This window comes from Macaca thibetana, chromosome 1 (assembly GCF_024542745.1).
Source record: "Macaca thibetana thibetana isolate TM-01 chromosome 1, ASM2454274v1, whole genome shotgun sequence".
NCBI classification, from domain to species: Eukaryota; Metazoa; Chordata; class Mammalia; order Primates; family Cercopithecidae; genus Macaca; species Macaca thibetana.
This window is the reverse complement of record NC_065578.1, coordinates 80,689,032-80,708,551: the sequence shown is the minus strand read 5'-3', so window position 1 is coordinate 80,708,551 and position 19,520 is coordinate 80,689,032. Positions and strand designations below refer to the sequence as shown.

At 37.7% G+C, this 19,520-nt stretch overlaps 1 protein-coding gene across 18 annotated transcripts in view; it reads right to left on the bottom strand.

Moving 5' to 3' along the window:
- The window catches only part of ADGRL2 (adhesion G protein-coupled receptor L2), a 684,558-nt gene that overhangs the window by 570,614 nt on the left and 94,424 nt on the right, over positions 1-19,520 (bottom strand). For 17 of the 18 annotated variants that reach the window (XM_050769910.1, XM_050770082.1, XM_050768737.1 and 14 more), the window contains exon 2: positions 4,129-4,309. The exons of the other annotated variant lie outside the window; for it this stretch is intronic. The gene's annotated coding sequence lies outside the window, so the exon portion shown is untranslated. The remainder of the gene's footprint in view (positions 1-4,128; positions 4,310-19,520) is intronic. 18 annotated transcript variants of the gene reach the window in all.

Sequence of the window (19,520 nt, the reverse complement as noted above, 5' to 3'; positions counted from 1 at the left end):
ATCAACCTCAACAAGTTAGAAAGTTTGATTTGGAATCTTAATTTTTGTTTTTGGAGTTTCACTCTGTCACCCAGGCCGGAGTGCAGTGGCCCAATCTCGGCTCACTGCAAGCTCCGCCTCCTGGGTTCACGCCATTCTCCTGCCTCAGCCTCCCAAGTAGCTGGGACTACAGGCGCCCACTACCACACCTGGCTAATTTTTTTTTCTGTATTTTGGGGAGAGACAGGGTTTCACCGTGTTAGCCAGGATGGTTTTGATCTCCTGACCTCGTGATCTGCCCGCCTCCCAAAGTGCTGGGATTACAGGCTTGAGGCACCGCACCGGGCCTGGAATCTTATTTCAATTCATTGTTTAGGTCTGAATACAGACAGGTGAGATTTCTATTTTCCTGTTTGTTCAATTTCAAGATTTATAGGAGTTCTAATTTGAAACATGGCAGAAATGCCACCACAAAACAGTGGAGGGTTTTTGCCACAAAATTTTATTATAATGATTTCCTGGCTCAAGGGCATATTATCATGTGGAAGTGTATATATTTTAAAATAGTGTTGCGATTTTTTTAGCCTTTTAAAACTTTAAAAATGAATATCTATTCCTTTTTGTTTGTTTGTTTTGAGTGTGTAGATATTCTGGTTCATTCCATTTTGATGAGCCCTAGAATATATTTGTAGTTACCATTGGACACTATGTATTCAAAGCAGCTAGAATAGATTTCAGCCTTTGGAGAGCTGGATTATTCAGATGAATGTGGTTAGAGCACTCAATGAAACTAAACATTTCACAATTGCCTATTATTATGAGTTATTTTCAAGTAAGCCCCTTAAAATACATTTTTTTTTAAAAAAAGAAGAAATATAATAAAAGTGGGTATGATATTGTCATGCAAAGGTGCCACATTTGACTGGAGGTGGCGGTTGGGGTTAATTTAATATCAGCTGAAATCTCCTAATGCAGCTTGGGCACTACTGATATATTTTTTAAAAATCAGCAGATCACACTATGATAATATTCAAATTAGAAAAGATTAGAAATATATCAAATCTTGTTAAAGAAATGACCTACCAACCTTAGAAGCAAGAAAACCGAGTCTGGAACTCAAATTATGAAATAACAAACCAATGTTTTTGTGAAAGAAAGGTGGACCCTAATACAACAAGTAGAGCCTAGTAATATATTTTTTCTGTACCCTGACCTTAAATAATGTCACTGTGTTCACCACCTATGACATGGTGCCATATTGCTGAAAGGACTGGTACAGAAAAATAAGCCATTCCAAAAAGGTAGAAGTAAAGTATTACTAATACAAGAAGGAAAACATCAATTATATTACTATTCTCTAAAATAATATGAAAAACTCATTGTGATCTAATAAAATATTTTGAAGGAAAAATTATAAAGTATTAAAGAAAAGGCACCTTGCAGGAACTTTTGAATAATATTTTGTAAAGTTAATGAACCAAAATATAAATTATCATTGTAATGATTTACCAATTTAGAGTCACGTAATGGCAATCAAAGTATTTTTCTTATGATTAAAATGTGAGTTTTTTTAAAAAAATTATATTTAGCATTCTTCATGTATTTCGACTCCATTTAAAGGGATAAAGAATTGTATAGTAATCTGCATGGGTCACAACAGATTTTGTTGTAATTATAAAATATAATTCAGGAAAGTTTAAATAGTATTTTATAGAAAAATAATAAAGGAAGATGCTTTTTGTATGTAGAATATAGCATGGCATGAGAATAAAATTTTCTTTAAATTTTAAGGCAGTAATTCTTAAGCACGTTCTGAGAACTATGTGCCTGAGAGTTACCTGGGAAACTTGTTAGAAATGCTGCAAATTCTTGGGATCTATGCCAGGTCTACTGAGCCCAATTCTAAGATAATTAATTTCAGAACCTGTTTTACTACATACATAATCACAGATGCTTCTTAAGAATGGACAGCTTTCAGTACCACCCTCCTAAAGGAAATATTTCACCTATCTGACTACTTGGCACCACTGACCAAATTAAAGTAAACCTGTAGTATTAGGGAACTCTGAATTTGGGGAAGAAAGAGAAGTTGATTATTTTCTGGTGAATTTCTACATTTAGTAGGTTATCTTCTACATGATAGGCATTCAACCAATATATATATTAAATGAATGAATAAATGGAATCTTATCAATTATATGAAGACAAATACCATTTGGATGCAAAATGTGAATGTTAAACTAGGAAATCACAACTAAGAATATTCAAAGGAAACTGATTATTTAATCTACTACATGTATTCAATAATATTTGCAATATGAGAAGATAAACAGATAATTTAAAGTCAAGTTACAGAGGAGGTAGCATACAGGGAACAAGTTGAAGTATAACCATAAAAACTCTTAGGCAAGTCTGTTAATGTAAGAGGCAGAGATGAATGTGCTTTGTGTTTTTTTTTCTTTTCTTTTCTTTTCTTTTTTTTTTTTTGCAGGAAGGTTGTTCAGGGTACATAAAGTACAGTTTCTATATTTTAAAAGAGAAGAAATATGGGGGAGAAATATATTACACTTTAAAGATCAAGAATGTAACTGTTTTTACCCTTACATATTTGTCGAAAGTACCATTACTTCTGTAATGGTACTTTAGAAAAAGGAGATACTGTTCTTCACATGTTTAGTCATGTATTCATCTGTTCAGCAGGTATTTATTGATTTCATACTATGTGCAGGAATGCTGCCTCTATTAGTATTCCAGGACTAGCACAGAAGGAACCACTCTCCTTTTTATCGCAGATGGTCACCTATTGAAGTCAAATGCTCTGAGTTGGATCATACTCACAGGGAGGATTTGTAAGTCAAAGACATTAGCATTTACAACTAATTCTTACTTTGTTGAACCAAGTTGTTACAGACTTAAAAACATGTACTCAACTGTTTACCAACCATCATTATGAACTGCAGTGATATTTCCCTTTCCTCTTATCATATCTTTTGTTAGGGACCCCTCTCTTCCCCACTATTGTTCAGCTGGGCGTGTCTACATCCTGCTTCTTTTGTAATAATCTTTTGAATCTCTCTATTAAATTAATGGACTAGTCTGCAACTACTGAAGCCACTACTGAGTAATTTTAACAAAGAGATTATAAAAACACACAGACACTGGTGTCTCTTAATTAAGAATGTGATGAGTAGATGAGGGTATTTGGCAATAGTTGAAATCAGCAAGTCACTAAAAATTCTTCCGTGATACTACTAATTTGTTTCTAATAGCCTTATAATTGCAAAATATAAACAAAGACAAATGTGGGTTGGATTCTATGTAAAAAGTATCAATCTTGTCTTTTCTGCTTAAAAGAGTAATAATTTCCACTTCTGGTGCAGTTGAAATAAGGAATAAAAGCTATATCCCGTGTGTTTGGTTGACAAGCTTTTAATGTTCAGGTTCCTTTTCTGAAAGGTGGCCTTCTTTTATACAACGTCTGTTGTCAGTTGGTAGCATTGTGTAGTCTAGGAGAAATCACAGAGATGCAGGTGTCTTATGAATAACCAGATGGGAAATGGAAGATGATCAAACTTCTTCCTAGACCCTATGAGTCAAATAGGAATGACAAAAGATTTTCCTTTGCAACTGGGAGGACAGCGAAATTGAATTATAAAAAGTCTTGTATACAAATGACAATAATGCCTAACATAAACCTCCTCCTTAAAGACAGGAAATCTGTTTTCTAAAGCTTTTCCCATCACCAAAATACAGCCAGAATCTGCTATGAGACTCAGCAGCTGTTAAACAGTGCCAGAAACACTGATGAACGTCCAAGACATTTCCTTCAAGCAAAATAATATCCTCCAAAGAGCACGTTCGGAGATCTTTCACACAGACTCAGAGGGGAGAGCGCCACCTATCGTATCACGGCTGCAGTGTCCAGGGCACCTGGCCATCCTTCCAACCTCCCTTCTACCACCCGCCAGCATATCCAGTTCTGCCCCAGAGAGCTGCGGATAGTAATGTTCTGAGGTGGTCTGAAGTTCACCTAAATGTGCTCATATCACGCTCTATAATGTGAGGAAAACACACGAATTTAAATCAGTTTTTAAAACAACCAGGCCTCTCTTCTCATTTACTAGAATGGAAAAAATTCACTTTTATTACCTCGAAGATGCCAAACAGTGCCATTTTATTACTGTGGGAAGCTGGAAGTCATTTCCGAACCCTTTTGGCAAGGGTGCTATGTAGAGCATCCAGTTCAGTCCTTTAAGTGTCTTCTGAGAACCACCACACAGACTGTGATTTACTGTCTTCAGGAGTTAAAGGGAGCCTTTCTACCCTGAAACTGAAGAAAGAAAGGTGAAGTGTGTTTACCAAGCATCCCAATGAGACTTGCAAGAATATGAGACAGCACAGAGTGGGGAGCCAGAGGTAAAGAATACTTTGGTAACCCACATTTTTCAGTATCTACTTTTACATTTGCTTTAAAAGATTATGTTGGCAGCCTTTAGCAGTTGTGACGATTTCTGTATATTGATCAATTGGTCTTTAGGAGACTTTCTCAGACATCTACACATAGTGGCAATAGGACTGCTTTTCCCCTTCCTCTTTGATGTTTGCATCTTAAATAGGTTTTGGTACACTTGCACAGCGAATGCAGTGCCATAGGGTAAATATGTATGTGTAAATGTATGTGTGTATATATAGAGATGGATAGTATACCACCGTGAAAAATAATTACATAGTCTATCACATAAAAAATGACAAGCTGTCTGATATTGCAAAAGGAAATCTAGTAAACTCCTTTTCTTGACAAAAATCAGTGAACTACTGACCTCAAGTAGAAAGACCAATCTTTATTTGCCTTTATATTTTTATACCCTGATAAGTAATCATCCAAAACAACTCTCAGAGGAGGACATGACATTTTTTTTTTCTTGTAAACAACCCAACCTCTTTCATGGAGCAATGTCTCTAGCAATTACATTCTTAATATAATATTGTATTTATAAGCTATATCATAAGGCATCCATAATGGTAGCCTACAGTTTCCATGCCTTTTTTTTTAAGTGAAATTAATGTTTTCTTACAATACTTTGGTTATTGATGACAAAAACATTTTTTTTCCCCTGCTCTGCCTGGTAAGTAAATATAACAAATACTCAAAGTGGATGAATTTATGACAATATTGGAAATATTATGTGGTCTCTTTCTTTTTAGGGCCAGGATGATATATCTGTTCTGAAGTAGAGGATTCACACTTGACAGTAGGTTTAGGATTTTATGCTGCTTTCATTGCTCAATCTAGTAGGGATACTAGAGGCCAAAACTTCAAGTAGCGCCTGCTAGGCAAATGGCTGAGGGGAGTGGAGGGCTACATCCAGGGAGTCAGGAATGCAGTGCATTCGATGCAGGAACTCGAAGGTAATTAGAGGAATAAAAGTCTCCTTTACTTAAGAGGAGTGAAATCAAGCCAAAAACTTTGGTATATACATAACAAAAAAGTAGGGAAAACGTCCAAGAACAAATTTATCACCAGCTTGCTGGGTCATTATTAATGGCCATTAAAAGAAAACAATAGAAAAAAGAACAGTAATTAAAGATAAGGCAGAAAAGTGACTGAATTTTTTTTTTAAAGTTCTTCTTTTTAGAAATGCACCCAGGAAACTCTCTCTATTTAAAACTGGCACACACATTGGACAGACTCATATGTTTCCTATGTGTATGTCATTTATTCTTTTATATTTCCATCCGTCCGTGTATTCATCCATCAATAAATCTAGCCATCCTTCACCCAATTATCCATCTATTGCAACCAAGTATTTTTCAATTATTTTCTTTCTTCCACTTGTAAATCCAACCTGTTTTAGGTGGCTGCTACATAACAAGTAATATTACTAGTGATAGAATGACATGGAAGATGGAGTCTCTTCCCCCCACGAGCTTAGCATCCAAGTGGAGAGAAAGTTAAGGATATCATTACTACACTATGTGATAGATGATATGATAGCACTACACCATGAAGACAGAAAGGCTTCTAAGTTAGAGAGGTGGATCTGGGAAGGCTGACATTAAAGTTGAACTGTAGGAGAAGATGGTGAAGAGGAAAGATAATTCTAGACAAAAAGCACGGTATATGCAAAATGTGTCCTTAGTTATTGGTATTCATTTATATTCACAAAATCATTTAATGAATCCTGGCTCTTACTCTGTCTACCTGATAACCTAAGGGAAATTACTCAACTTTTGTCTGCCTCGGTTTCCCTTTCTTCAACTGGGGATGGTAACTGTATATCTTATAGTGAGTATTACGTGAATTTATGCATGAAAAATTTAAGTATATTTGGTAGAAGTAATTTCTCAATACATGTTAGGTAGGATAATATTTTTCCCTTGGTTAAAATGATCTTACTGATGATCCTTTTTGAAGAGATGTGTGAGAGCTATCAGAATTTGAGACTTACTACATTCAGAAACCAAAGAGGCTTCACCTTTCTTAAAACTTTAAAACTGTTTCCAGTAGTGAGAAAAACCTCTAGAAATTCCCTCAGATTCCTGAGTTCAAATTCTGTCTTTGCTACCTTCTAAATTTGAGGTCTTTAGCAAGTTGCTTAATGCCTGTGCCTCAGTTTCTCATCACAAATGCAGACACCAATATCTCCCTCATGGGGCTGCTGCAAGGATTAAATGGGATGATGTGTAAATGTGACTGGCATCACCCAAAGGTTTGTTTCATCATCCAAAACAAACAAACAAAAACAAACAAACAAACAAAAACCTCCTTTAAATTGCTATAATGGCTAATCTAAGACTTGTGAAAAATATCTTTCCCAAAATACTTTCTATAGTTTGAGAGATGACATATAAATATTCTCATCTGCATTCGCCAACTCTGGAAAATACTCTTGAATGCTATTGCTGACTTCGATACGCTGCCTTTGCATCTTTGCCAGAACTTGCTCTGTGTTGCAGCTATTCATAGAATGCCCTTGGATAATGTGATAGGTTGAATTTGAATTGCTCCTCCAATCATTTTGGAGCCAGTAATAATGGCAACTAAAATGATCATCTGGAGAATGAACATTTTCCAGTACAATCTCTTTCTATTTTTTGTCCTTAAAATAACTCAAAAGAAGATAATATGCTGTTTGAGTAAGTAAGCATTAAACATGCTAACATAAAATTAATTTTCTGTGTACACTTAATATATGCTTTAAAAGACCACTAATCTCAGATGGAATACAAATACAAAGTGACTTTTAAAAACTTATAAATTATAGCAAACAGATATTGCACTAGATCTTTTCTCTTTTCCTGGAATTATTTTTAATTGCAATTGTTTTAAGGCTGAGCACCAAGCCCATCAGAGCACTATGTACAGACTGGCTTCAAATAAATTCAACATATCATCACGTTGCTAATACTATACAAATCTTTGGTCTCTCAAACATCTCTGCTTTTCTCCCACGTATCAATTACCTAAGACCAGGGCTTGTTAGTCTGCCTGAAGGAGTACAGAAGCTCCAGGCTGGCATAGCTTCTATTTTATTAAAATTTTTTTCTTGCCTGCAACCTGATTTCTTCTGGTCTGACCTAATTCCTTTGATGCCTGAGGCTTGGAGGCCAGTGCTAATTTGCATCACGGATGTGTGCAGGAAAGGTAAGACAATTGGAAGAAAAGTAAAAGAGGGAAAGAATGGCACCTGGGTGAGAATGCTCTTCAAATCCAAAATAAGCATTTTGAAAGGAGGACGTTTTTGTTTCACTGCATCCTTTAAAGAGGAACCTAAATTCAATGCAGGACCTAATACCAATTTCCCTTCTCTCTTAACTCTCTACTTTTTAAAGGTAGATAGTAAACCATTGTATGACTATGACAAAAAAGAATGGCAGAATGCTAATTGTAGCATCGTAGGATAAATTCCAACGTAAGAAAAATATCTGTTTATGAAAAATAAGTCATGCTTTAGATGCCATAATGATAGAAAAGGTTTGTGCTGACTTGCAAGTAAAGATCACATGACATTCTAAGCTTTGTTACTAAGCTTTGGAACGTGCTGATATTCAGAGTTTCTTAGACCTGTCCACTAAGTTATTGTTTCTCTGGGTCTGTTCCCAGTTTCTTTTTCCCTTTGGGAAGCAGGTTCTTCTTACTGCTCAAATATGCGTCCAACATCTTGTAGTCATTAATATACCAAAGGCAGGGGCTAAAGGGGCAGATTTTCAAAGTGTCTGTACTCTCTTGATTTTGGATTACTATGAATCCTGGAGAAGTGGGAAGGTGAAATTTATCCTTCTTGCTAACAAATTGCACACTTCTTCTTTTGAGATGTTAAAAAGTGTAATTTTGTTTGCATGGATTTACAAGAATAGGGGAGGGTGTCCATTTGTGATTTGATTAATGGAGATTCGCAAAGTCACCCTTACACCTGCTCCCATGAGAAGAGATGTACTTTATTTTAAGCAAGAAAATGATCAGTAACAGTAATTGTTTTCAACACAGTAGCACGCCTTGGTACAGGGATATTTTCACTTCACAGATGTTTGAAGTCACTTGGAGCTCAGCCTCCAAGCTTGTTATTCATTTGGCATCCAAATTCATGTTTCATAGCCATGTGACTATCTTCTGTGCCAAAAATAGAAGGGATCCTCTGAATTTTAGAGCTATACCGTAGCTGCCTAACCTACACAGCTTCTGTGTTTCAGGAAATATTTGCAGATTCAAAATATGTATTTCAGTCAATTGTTTAAAACTATTTATTCAACAGATATTTAGGGCTGCTAACTGGTACAAATGTGTGTGCTTTTTGTATTCCTCCCAGAGGTAGGAAGTGTCTCCTTTATATTCTCCTTTTATTTTCACTTGTATTTTAGTAGCGGATACACCAGTGAGCAGGAAAATGATCACTACACAGATACTGAGAAGGAAAGAAAAAGAACAGGGGTTTGTAGTCCAGATAATTCACAACATGCAAAGCTAATAGAGTCATATCCAACAATAGATAGGACATTAGATTCTTAGGTGTGTGTGTGCTATATTTTAACACAAGCCCCACAGTCAGCATTTTTCACACTGAAGAAAAATGTTGGCAGTTTAGCCTGAACATTGCTTCTAACAGAACTGGAAAGGCCATTTGAAAACAGTTTAAGTCCACACATCACTTCCTATTTGATCTAAAGAAATAAAAAGTCATGCATTGGTACAAATTGTTGCTACTTTATTTCATTGGCCCCTCCCACGTAAGCAAATGAACACTTAAGAGCAGAAAATCCAGCTATAATTTAGGATCCCAAACTATGCATTATGGTTTTCTTTAGCAGAGATATCAAAAATTATCTCATGCTTAGTTTATATTGTTCAGTTCTGAAATCCATTATAGCTTGTGCGTTGGGCAGGTAAAGATTAATTTGCATTTGTAAACGTGCACACCCTTGGGGGCAGTTGTATTTTATGCACGAGTGAACAAGGGTCTTTTAGCAGCAAATCTATGGAGCTGACATTTTTATGCCTTCTATTTTTTTTTTAAGTACAAGTCTAAGCACACAAACAGCAGATTCCCAATTTTAAACTGCTTGTTGAACTCATCTTTTAGTTTAATGTTATAATTAATGTGGTTTGTACGCTAACATTAGGTGTAAACTTTATATGCATATATATACAAATATTTTCCTCAGACACAAAAGTTTTTAGCAAGTACAGTAAGGAATGGTTTATATTTAATTAATACAGTAACCCATTTAATAAAGGATGCTACCTACTATGTGAAGAAATAAGAATACAATTTTTTTAAATGAGCATTCCATCTTACAGTGCATCTAGGAGAGATTGCTTATGTTTTTGCTGTAATTTTACAAAATGAAAAATTACAACAAATATCTATTAGATTAGCTTGTATAAAGTTGACTCCATCAAAATTCCTTTGCATCCTATTTTATTTAAACAGAATTCTGATGAGGAATGTGTGGTCCTGAATTCCTCAACCAAGCTAGACCTAATGCTTATGATAATGATCACAGCAATTAGAAACACAATAGATGTACGTCGTCCCAAATGAGATCTGAACTCCTGATTAAAGAAAGACGGGGCCTCGTCCTGTTTCCTGTGTGTGTCTTGTGTAACAACCTCATTGTCTATAACTAATAGATAAAAATGCAATGAGGTGAGCCTGTAATACAACAGATAGTGAAACAAACAAAAAAAATTGCTTACATTTCTGCTTGCTGTGCTAACCCCTTTCTCAGATGATCTTGGCAGCTTTACCTTTTTCTAATTTTGCTAACATCTCACAAACATGAAACAGCTCCCCTTCAACCCTCTGGCTCCTCCCTCTCCCTTCTTTTCTCCTTCCCGCTATTTCATTACATTTTCTTATGTGCATACCATCAAGTCCTCTTGGACACATAATCAGATTTGTGCCAGACTATGTTTCTTGGCTTTAATGATTAGTTAGCTTTCCAGAATACACATGCTGCTTTATACATGCTTTTATTACTGACATCATGAGAATGCATCTCTCCTGTGTTTACAATTGGGTGTTCACCCTTAAATAAAAGCCATGAGATCAGGTTTAAGAGAATCGTTGTTTAAGAGAATCTTTGAAAAGCAGAATAAAAACAGCTGTTATCTGCTTGAACCATTTCATTTTCTTTCATGATCTGAATGATAATGATGTGTAACAGTGGGCAGTCTCCAGCTTTCATTATACACCATACATCAGAGTCTCTTTCAGGATGGAATTGGGTCTCTGTCTCGGAGTTCCAACAGGATCTTTTTAACCTCACTTCTAACAGGTGTTGGTGTTTGAGGGAGGGGGTGAAGGCAGAATAAAACACCTTTGCTTGTTCCCCCACTGACCTCTGGATCCAGGAGGCTGGTTTTCATTGGCAATGTGGGTTTGAAAGTCAAACCAGGTCCTTGCTGAAATCTCTCTCGCCAGAAACAGATTACAAATATTTCCACATGTCAAACAAATGAACAATAGGGTGGTCCTTATTAATGAAAGCTCTTCTAAACCAAGTACAGATGGTAGCAATGAACTTCTCTTCCGTGAAGATTTCTGGAGACGGGAGGAAATATATCTCACAGAAATACACATTTCTTCCAGAGACACCAGACGAGGAATAAGGAGCTCAACCCAAATGTAACTCAAAATGAAATGAAACAGAACAATAACAAATAAATAAAAAATTTAAAACACCAGTATTCTCAATGGTCCAAACCAGAAGGCTGATTGAGCTTATTTCCATTCAACACTCCCTCGTCACAAGCTGTTCCTGAGGATTCTGCAGTATTTGCCTAGAGACTGACAAGCTCAAATTGGTTTTAACCTCCAGAGTCCCCTTTTCATATCGCAGATGTTGCTGATTTGGGGGCAGAGTTGTGCTTTCCCCAAAGTCTGTGACTTCCAGGCTCTGGTGACATCTACTACTGAGAGCATAACTCCTCTCAGACAACAATGTCATTTGTTATTTTTAATTAACAGAAAAATATCAATAGCAATGGTTGAAACTGCATTGTATTCAAAACTTGAGAGTGAAGAAAGTTCGGGAAGCAATTTTATTTAAAGAACGACCCAGAGGCTGGACGGATGGCTGCATTTCTCTGACCCTAGCTGTATTACCTAAGCCTCTTGGGTGGCAAAAAACTGGGTTGAGAAATCTCCTGGGAACAAAGACTCCTTGGGACGTTCTGTACCACCAGATGTTACTATTTAGGAAGAGTGTATTTCAGATGTTTTAGCAAAATTGTTCTTCACTCAAGATTGGTGCTATTATGGTCCCGTGTAGTCTGTCCTTCAAGGTGAAGGATCAAACGAAGCTAAGATGTCACTCAGTTCACGCCTTGTCTCAAAGCAGTGTTAAACCTAAATTGTATTTGAAAGGTGAAAATTCTGTTGTGAAGCCCTTAACACAGAGGATCTGTGATTTGCACTGATTAAAAAAAAAAAAATTCCATGATGTAAAAACTTTACCAGAGGCCATTTCTCTCTTTAGCCTGAATCTTTCATATTGCAGCTAAGAGTGTACTTCCTCTTGGTCTGATCTCAGTAAAGAGAGCAATATTCAAAATACTTTAATGTATGGTTTAAGATTTTTCAAAGTCTCTTCTCAAAGTTTTTCAAGATAATTACAGTAAAGATGGGAGATTTTTCTACTAATAGATTAAGCATGTGCCTGAAACCTCAGATTAATTATAATCTTTTTCAAGAGGACTAAAATTATATAATTTTTTATGAGGAGATAACACTTTATTGGATTTTAAAAGGAAATGAAATATTCCTTTTAAAGAATATATAGGCATTATATATAAAAACAATTCCTTTACATGTCATAATTATGATTTCATAATGACTTTTTTGGGGGAGGTGTGGAGACTGTTCAACTGATTTTAAACTTGTTGGAAAATAAAAGGCCTTATGAAAATAATCCCTATTATTATTTTGAATATGTGAGATATATTTTGTTCAATATATGAAATAGTATTTTTCTTTTTATTCCTTTTTTTTTTTTTCGTCATGCAGGCTGGAGTGTGGTGGTACAATCACAGCTCACTGCAGCCTCCACCTCCCGGGCTCAGGTGATCCTCCCATCCTGAGTAGCTGAGACTGCAGGTGGGCAACACCTCCATGGCTAATTTTTTAATTATTCATAGAGACTGGATCTGGTCTTGAACTCCTGGGCTCATGTAACCCTCCCACCTTTGTCTCCCAAAGTATTGGGATTACAGGCATGAGCCACCACACCTGGCCTGAAATAGTACTTTCCAATATCACATTTGGGGTATTCAGTTCTCTGAATACGTGGCAGTACATCCAATTCTAAATTAATACAGAATCATTGCCAATGACAAAAAAGACTTCATTCTTCCTATTTTTTGTGTGTGATGTTGGATAAGGGATAGTATCTCAGTGAAATTGACTTTCCCCGAGAAAGTGAAAGAAAGCACGCTGCTCCTCAGAGTGGGCATTCCTCATGCTACACTTGCATATATTACAGCACCACCATAAAATTCAGGGTAGTATATGTACTCTGTTCCATAAGCCAACATAGTAACTTCCAAGTGGAGAAGACAATGAAAGACGAATTTATGTATTAGAACCTCAACACTCTTGAGGAATACCTGAAAAATTATTCTAGAATGTCAACATAGCTTTTAGAATTTTTGCTAAAAGCCATATTTATATTCAATTCAGATATTATACAAATCTATAAATATTAAGTCATCTTGATTTGTCTACTCTGCTATTGTAATTAAATTAAAGATAAGGAGATGCCACATATCTTTTAGGTGGAATTAATAAGAATGCTCATGAGAGAAAAAAATGATAAGTTTGATGGAAGAGGAAGAGTAAGAAATTAAGGAAAAGGAAGAGGAGATCTAAATCTCCACCTGGAGAAATGTATTAGTCTGAGGAAATTTGAAAAGACTATTCACCAGAATATGGATTAAAAAGTTAGCTATATTGAAAGTAATTCACATTTTAAAATGCTTACAACCTATTAAACACTTTTTTTCATTGCTTTATACTTATTCAAAGTTTCTGAGTGAAGTGACTGAGAGTTTAAGTTCTGGGTTTGAATCTGAGCTTTGCCTCTTACTAATTGTTTGCCTTGGCCCAGTAGCTTCCTTATGCCTCCATGTCCTCATATATAAAATGTGATTCAAAACTCATTAAAAAACCTTCTTCATAGGTTTATTATGAAGATAAATTGATTAAATATTGGGAAATTCTTGGAACAGTATCTGGGACGTACTAAACACTACAAGGGTTTATTATGAAATATTCTTATTTAATTTTCACAGGAACTTTCCAAGATACAAACATTATTTTCCTTTTAAAGTAAAGATAACTGGGGCTTCAAGGTTGATTACCTTGCCTAAGATCAACAGCTAGTAGATGGTGGCAAGGGGGTTGGTATTCTGTATATCTGATTCTGGTGTCACGGCTTCACCATACTGTAGAGTGAACTTATATTTAACTACAAGTAATAAACTGTAATCAGATCTTCTGATAAAAATCAAAGACGCCCGGGTGAGGTGGCTCAAGCCAGTAATCCCAGCACTTTGGGAGGCAGAGGTGGGTGGATCATGAGGTCAAGAGTTCGAGACAAACCTGGCCAACATGGTGAAACCCTGTCTCTACTAAAAATACAAAAATTAACTGGGTGTGGTGGTACGCGCCTGTAGTCCCACCTACTCAGGAGGCTGAGGCAGAAGAATCACTTGAACCTGGGAGGTAGAGTCTGCAGTGAGCCAAGATCATGCCACTGCACTCCAGCCTGGACAACAGAGTGAGACTCTGTCTCAAAAAAAAAAAAAAAAAATCAAAGACATTGGCTTTACTGACTGCTATCTCTCTCTGTCATCCTAGAAAGAGTGGTAGATAACTGTACAAATATAGAAACATATACACTGCAGAATGTATGTAAATGTGCATTTTGGCATCTCTAAATTTTAAACTCATTTTCCTAAGAGTACCCACTTATTGAGTTATTTGATAATAACACTACTTTTGATATGCCAACCTAGAGGTACCATCATTAAAGAAAAAGTGTTATGGCCAGGCACAGTGACTCATGCTTGTAATCCCAGCACTTTGGGAAGTTGAAGTGGGGGGATCACCTGAGGTCAGGAGTTCGAGACCAACCTGGCCAACATTGTGAAACCCCATCTCTACTAAAAATACAAAAATTATCTGGGAGTGGTGGTGCACACCTGTAGTCCCAGCTACTCTGGAGGTTGAGGTATGAGAATCACTTGAACCCGATAGGTGGAAGTTGCAGCGAGCTGAGATCATGCCACTGCACTCCAGTCTGGGCAACAGAGGGAGACTCTCTATCAAAAACAACAACAACAAGAACAAAACAAACAAACACACAAAAAAAGGAAAAGTGTTATGTACATTCCAACAGCTCCCTCCCTTTTTTTTTTAATTGTTACTATACTGGGATTAATTGTTGTTACCAAGGTTCTCATCAAAGATATCTTCCAAGATCTGTCTGAGTAAATAAAGACATGTTGGTTAGGCTTTCTCTCAACTGAGTGAACCTTTCCATTCTATACTTGTCACAGTTTTTAATTACATATTTTAATAAAAAGTGGTTTGCAAAATGCGTGTCTTCTCCACTATACTGAAAGCTACGTGAATGTAATAATTATTTGTGGTTTGCTTATTCTTTTATCTCTGGCACCTAGAATGGTGTGCAGCACAAAATGAGACAGCTGCACAGTCAATGTTTGCCTTATTAATCAACAAAACTCTCTGGCCTCTGACGGGCTGTTTGGGGGTGATGGTGGGAGTTTGGATAAAGACTGGTACACATGCATGGCATGTTGGAGGCTGTGAGAACAAGAATGCTCCGTGGACAGTGCTGTTTCAGGGTTGTTTCAGATAGAAAATATAGACACAAGATAATACTAAGAAAATGGAAGACAATAGGAAAAACAAGGTCAACTTAAGAGAAACCTGAGTTATTTTGTTTCAGAGGAGGGTAGGAAGTTCAGGGCGAATTTTTGTTTTGTTTTGTTTTGTTTTGTTTTTCACAGTAGTTGTAGCAGTTTTGAGTTGATTCTTTTTCTGAAATCTTATTAAAACAAGCTGGCTATGGTTAGAACCTATAGGCTAGAATAATGTATACCGAGAGGGTTGATGGCAGCAGTAATATCACCTTTATATGGTGGATTCTCTTGGTATATATCAAAGAATCATCACCCAGTGACCCCTGGGTGCAGGAGCTTGTATGTGATTAATCAAGGAAGTACTTTCTCTGTTGAACTCTGGAGGGAAGTTTCTGTACCCAGCAGGTGAAATAACATACTAGGGAGCCTGGCAGGCAGAGTGGCATATTCCCTCCTGACCTCAATTTCCCAGCCATGGTGCTGTCTGTTTGTGCGTAAGAGCACTAGGCTAAGAAAAACAGCAAGGATCCTATCAGGACCCCACAGTATAGGGAGATAGTGATCTTCTCATTGAGTCAAGTAAAGAGCCTAGATTTCAGTGGTATTTGAGAGAGCAGGAAGATAGACTAATTTGGCTACCCATTTTAAAAGAAAGTATGCCAGCTGCTGAATCTTTCCTTACCAATTTATGTCCATTTAGTTTACATCTCTTGGAATTGCCAAACAAACGAACAAGCAAACAATTACTAATTTTAATCCTTTAGAGAGAAATATTCTCATTCTTTTCTTCTCTATGACTGAACAAGTTATTAACTTAAAGAAGAGGAAGTTTTTAGGTATATAAACAGAATATATATTTTTGGGCTTATTTTATTTTGAAGTTAAAAGTTAAAAATCGGACACACTTATGTGGGTTTTATACCTCTTAACAGGTAACCCCCTAATGCTCAGTGAATTTGAACAGGCATCTGGAAATGATACTGCTTAGTGACTTCAGGGACAACTAAGGCATGTCCTGAGGTTGACTGGCTGAAAAAAATTTCCTGGAAATCAGGCACTCTCATAAACGTGCAAAATGAGGAGGACAGAGCAAGATGGTCAACTAGAAGCTTCTAGCACTCATTTCCCCAACAAAGACAGCCAAAACAACAAGTAAACTATATTTTAATACAATAACTAAAGGACAGTACCAACATACATTAAAGGAGCTACAGAGACCCTGGAGAGCACAGAAACTCAGCATGGCCACATAGAGAACAGAAGGAAGTACCTGGCCTCCCTCACATCTTCCCACAGCTAGAATCAATTGGAAACCTGGAGGAACTTCTCCCTACAGGGAACAGGTAAGCAAGAGGATCCCGGTTGCCCAAAGCAGCACCTTGGACCACTACAGTCTTCACCACTGGGGTCCCCTGCCTGTGTGAACTCCAGGCAGCTGAGGGAGCTGCCTGGGTATGAAGCAGCACCATGCATCCCAAAACAGTCTCATCCCTCTGTGCCTGAGCTGAAGTGGTACTGCCTCCTGGAGAAACAATACTCTGGCCACCCAGAGCACATACGTTGGCCACCACCTTCCTGGTGCCAAAGCTGAAGCAGTGCCCTGACACGAGGAAGCTACGCCTTGGCTGCCCAGAGTGGCCACAAATCCTAGGACCTAAGTTGAAGTAGCACCCTGCCTCCTAAGGAAATGGGACCCGAGCTGTTTAGAACAGCCACACTCCTGGGCCTGAGTTGAAGAAGGCATATTGTTCCCTGAGAAAGTGTTGCCTTCCATGGCCGAACTGAACAGCTATGCATACCAGGGCTGAGCTGACACAGTACCTCGCATCCCTGGGAAACAGAGCGCTGGCTTAGCTAAGACATCTCACCCTAAAGGCAAAATAACTCTAGGACTCTACTTCCTTGGAGCTGGACCCGCTTCCTAGAGTCTGAACTGCTGAGATACCCTTCTTTCTAGGGAGTGGAATCATTGCTGTTCTGCTCCCTATCTCCCGGGACCCAAAAGACAGCTGTGTCCAGCCATTCTGGGGTACTTGCTGCTGCTGCACCTGGACTAACAGAGTCTAGGATACAGCTGAGCTTCACTATTTCAGGGTCTAGAGTCACCACTATGTAGCACCTCATCCCCTGTGACCCACATTGCCACTGAGACTTATTGGCTCAGGTTCCTCAACTACAGCCATACCCTGCTCCCCAGGCCCAAACCTCCAAAGCACACTTTCTTCCCTAGAGTTAGGCCAGTACTGTTCCCAGTCTCCTAGGGGTAAAATCACAGTTACAATCCAGCTCCTAGGGCCTGAGCTTCTAGGCAGTGCCTTAGGGTCAGAGATCCTGGCTCTATGGGCAACCTACATTCATCTCTGCCACAGAGAGCAAACTTGAATCCCAAAGTCCAGGTGCTACCGTAGGTTCACAGACTCTGAGTCTTGACATGGTCCCCAGAGATGTTCCTGGTGCCTGCATCTGGAACCCAGTGCTGCTGCAGCTGCTTGTAGGTCATGTCAGACTAGACAAGTGGCATACCCTAAGATAAGACTTTCCACTGGGAGGAAATGGGAACAGAAGGAACCCCCAAAGCCCTTACCACTGAGGAACTTAATCACCTATGCTACCAGCACCACTGCCACAGACTTCTATAGCCTAGACCATTGAGGCACACACAGTTATTGTTAATGTTGAATATAGCTAAGAACACCATTCTGTCTACCTGGAAAAACACGACACCTTTCCCAACCAGCAACCTAAAACCTAAATGCAAGTGAATGTCATTTTCTACAAAAGCTGCTGTAGAAAGTTTGGAAGAAGTTATTACTCCACCAGATGCACAGACATCAACATCAAAACAGGGATACAGGAAACATGAAAAAGCAAGGAAATATAATACCACTAAAACCACACGACACTGTCTAGTTATAGATCCAATGAAAAGGAAACTATGAATTGCTGGAAAGGGAATTAAAGATAATAATCTTAAGGCAACTCAACAATATATAAGAAAATACAGATAGACAATTTATCAAAATCAAGAGAACACTTCATAATATGAACAAGAAATGTAGCAAAGAGATAGATATCAAAAGAACCAAACAGAAATTGTGCAGTTGAAGAATTCAATAAACGAGATAAAAAATATAGTAGAGATCTTCAGCAGCAAACTTAATTAAGAAGAAGAATGAATCTTTGAACTTGAAGATGGGTCATGTGAAATTACTCAATCAGAAAAAAAAAGTGGAAAGAAAAGTAGTGAAGAAAGCCCACAAGACGTATGCGATACCACTAAGTGAACAACTGTTTATTAGTATTAGGGAGTTCTAGAAGGAAAAGAGATGGAAAAAGGCATAGAAAACCTATTTAATAAAATTATAGCTGAAAAATCCCCAAATCTCAAGAGAGAGATTGATATGGTTTGGATTTGTGTCCCCACCTAAATCTCATGTTGAAGTGGAGGAGGAGCCTTGTAGGAGGTGATTGGATCATGGGGGTGGATTTCCCCCTTGTTGTCCTCATGATCGTGAGAGAGTAAATTTTCATGAGACCTGATAGTTTAAAAGTGTGTGTCACTTCCTCCATCACTCTCTCTCTTTTGCTATGCCATGGTAAGATGTGCTTGCTTCCCCTTCACCTTCCATCATGAACATAAGCTTCCTGAGGCCTCCCAGTCATGCTTCCTGCTAAGCTTCAGGAACTGTGAGTCAACTAAACCTCTTTTTGTCCATAAATCAGTCAGTCTCAGACAGTTCTTGATAGTAGTTGAAAACAGACTAATACAGATATGGACATCCAGATTCAGGAAGCTCAAAGTTCCTCAAGTAGATTCAACCCCAAAGATTCTGTATAACGCATATTTAGTCAAATTGTCAAAAGTAAAAGACAAAGAGAGAATTTTTTAAAACAGTGAGAAAAAAGTGTCAAGTCATGTGTAAGAAAATCTCCATTAGACTATCAGCAGATTTCTCAGAAGTCTTATAGACCAGGAGAGAATTGGGTGATATATTCAAGGTGCTGAAAGAAGAAGAAAAAGAAGGAAAAACCAACTGCTAACCAGGAAGTATACTCAGTAAAACTACCCTTCAGAAATGAGAGAGAAATAAAGTCTTTCCCAGACAAGCAAAAACTGAGGGAATTCATCACCACCAGACCAGCCTTGCAAGAAATG